This window comes from Colobus angolensis, unplaced genomic scaffold (genome assembly GCF_000951035.1).
Source record: "Colobus angolensis palliatus isolate OR3802 unplaced genomic scaffold, Cang.pa_1.0 Scaffold138, whole genome shotgun sequence".
In the NCBI taxonomy this organism is placed as follows: domain Eukaryota; kingdom Metazoa; phylum Chordata; class Mammalia; order Primates; family Cercopithecidae; genus Colobus; species Colobus angolensis.
This window is the reverse complement of record NW_012114466.1, coordinates 2,974,690-2,977,405: the sequence shown is the minus strand read 5'-3', so window position 1 is coordinate 2,977,405 and position 2,716 is coordinate 2,974,690. Positions and strand designations below refer to the sequence as shown.

At 58.2% G+C, this 2,716-nt stretch overlaps 1 protein-coding gene across 1 annotated transcript in view; it reads left to right on the top strand.

The window, feature by feature from the left end:
• The window catches only part of PRR5 (proline rich 5 (renal)), a 58,922-nt gene that overhangs the window by 15,202 nt on the left and 41,004 nt on the right, over positions 1-2,716 (top strand). The gene's annotated exons all lie outside the window — the stretch shown is intronic.

The following is a 2,716-nucleotide window of genomic DNA, read 5'->3' as shown; positions in this document are numbered from 1 at the left end:
TTTTGAGACAGAGTCTTGCTCTGTTGCCCAGGCTAGCATGCAATGGCACGATTTTGGCTCACTGTAACCTCCACCTCCAGGGTTCAAGTGATTCTCCTGCCTCAGCCTCCCTAGTAGCTGGGACTACAGCTCCCAGCTACTAGGGGACTACAACTACTCCCTAATAGCTGGGACTACAGGTAGTAGCTGGGACTACACCATATCCGACTAATTTTTGTATTTTTAGTAGAGACAGGGTTTTACCTTGTTGGCCAGGGTAGTCTCCAACTCCTAACCTCAGGTGATCCACCCGCCTCGGCCTCCCAAAGTGCTGGGATTACAGGCATGAGTCACTGTGCTTGGCCAGGGCATGAACATTAAATTAGATGGCAGAGCTAGGATGGGACGGTGGGCTAACCTCCTGGTGGCAAGGACCGTGTCTTTCTTGTCCCTTGCTGTATTTCCCATGCAGCCTCAGTTTCTCCATCCATGAAATGGGAATAATAACAGTTGATCCTGACTCCAAGGCCACCAGAGGGGAACATTTCTTCTGGAGGAACTTGAGAGAGGGGCCCACCCACCTTTACTGTCGGTGCACCCACCCCAGGCTTGCCACAGGGGAGCCTCTGTTGGATTCTCCAATTTGTGAAACACAACACGTGTTGCTTCTGACGGGCCCGACACCCATCCTGCCATGGGCACTAACTGGCCGTGTGGCCTTGGGATGGTCCCTGAGAATCGGTGCACAGAGAGGGGCTGTGGCCATGACCGCCTAACCCCATTTGGTGCTGGAGTCACCGTGAGTACCCTGGGCTCCCCCAGCGTCACGGCCCTATCTCAGGAACCTCCTTCTGCCGTGCAACCACCCTGGCAGCCGTCCCCAAGCCCTTGGCGTGCCTCTATGACTGTGCGTGGATTTTTTCTGTGCCTCATAGGGCAGTGGTGTCACCCTCCTCGCCCATCTCAGGGAAGGGACAGGATGGGCCTGGATGGCAGAGACTGTGGGGACAGAGCCAGGAACTCCCCATGGCTTTCCGTGCCCAGCACGTTGCCAGGCCTCTTCCCGGGTGTCCGGGACTGACCAGGCTGCTCTGCAGGGTGCAGAAGGGACTTGCGGGTCTGTTTTGAGGGAACACCAGGCTTCGCCACCAGGGGGCGGAAGTGCCCCTCCAGAGCAGGCAGTGCCGGGTCGGCTTTGAGGGAACACCAGGCTTCGCCACCAGGGGGCGGAAGTGCCTCTCCAGAGCAGGCAGTGCCCAGGGAAAGTGGGCAGCTAAGGTCAGCAGCTGAGGGCAGCGCCCCGGGGAGAGCAGGCGAGATGGAGGCTGTCTCTCTCTCTCCACCAGCCCACAGGGCTGCAGCCTCAGCTCCGCCATTTGCTGACTCTGACCTCGGACATATGCCTTGGCCTCCCTGGGCCTCTGATTCTCTGTCTGTAAGATGGGACTGGTCTCCCGCTTGGCAGCCTTGTGGGGACGAGATGGGGCAGTATGTTTAATGGCCGCCCCTGTACCGTGCCTCTAGTACCCCTCCCTGGGCCCCGAACTGGCCCCTTCAGGGGTATGCTGTCTCCTCCCCTTGGTTGGCCTGTGTCCCAGAGATCATGATGTTACTTGTAGTGCTAATGGACTAGAGCTCAGAGCCCCGTCCCTGGGGATGGGAACTGAGTCCAGCTGGGGCTGAGCCAGGCTTAGGGGTTGCAGGCCCTTCAGAAGGGTAGTTCTGAGGATATCAGGGTCCCCCTCAGTGACCAGGGTCCTCTACCAGCTCCAGACACCCCGCTGGCCAGGGGGAGTTTGGAATGAGTTTGGGTCCTGGGGAGGAGAGGACGTCTGGCCTGGCAACTTCCTGGAGCGAGGGCCACTCTGGTGGCTTTGGGGATGTGTGAATGAGTGTGGAGCAGGAATGGCTCTGGTGGCTTTGAGGATGTATGAATGAGTCTGGAGCGGGGGTGGCTCTGGTGGCTTGGGGGATGTGTGACTGAGTCCCTTTGTCTCTCATTTCCTTAACAGAGGGGCATTTCCCTTCCCTAGTCTCAGACTCAAATGAGCCCTGCACAGGGCACCCCTCCACAATACAATTACTGGGTCCCCCAGCCCCTCATCGGACCCAGAAAGCCCCATAAGTGAGAGGAAGGCCCGGTGAGGAGAGGAGGGCACCTGGAGCCCTCGTGCCTGCTGGCAGGGGCAGTACCCGGGTGGGAGCTGTCACGTGGGACTCAGGCCCAGCAAGACTGTCATCTGATGCTTCAGGGCGGCCAGAATCCGGGTTTCTGTGTCAGTCTCTCCGTTGTAAAATGTTGGCCGCATGCAGTTTCGTTTTTTTTTTCCTCCGACACTGCAGGCCACACAGAACGCACTTCGGGGCTGGACTCGGCCCTTTGTCCCCCAGTTGCCCCCTGCTCTGAGGGTTTGTGACAGCTCTGTCCCCTCTTGGCCTCTGCCTGGGGTTTCTGGCCCCAGAGGCAGCCCGCAGCTGTGCCCTCTCTACTTGTCATGGCCCAGACCCAGAGCAGTGGCACCTTTGCCTGAGCCTCCACTGTTCTCCTGGCACTGGGCTCTTGGGTGTAGACAGATTTTACATATCTGTGGCTGGGGCCAGGGAGAGGTTATAGCTAATTCCTTAATGCTGACTAGAGATGCCTTTTCTAAAGATATCTTTAAAATTCCTCAGCCATCCCCACCTCCGGAATTTCTGTCTGGCCGCTTCTCCAGACGCCTGCGGCATTCCCAGCCCC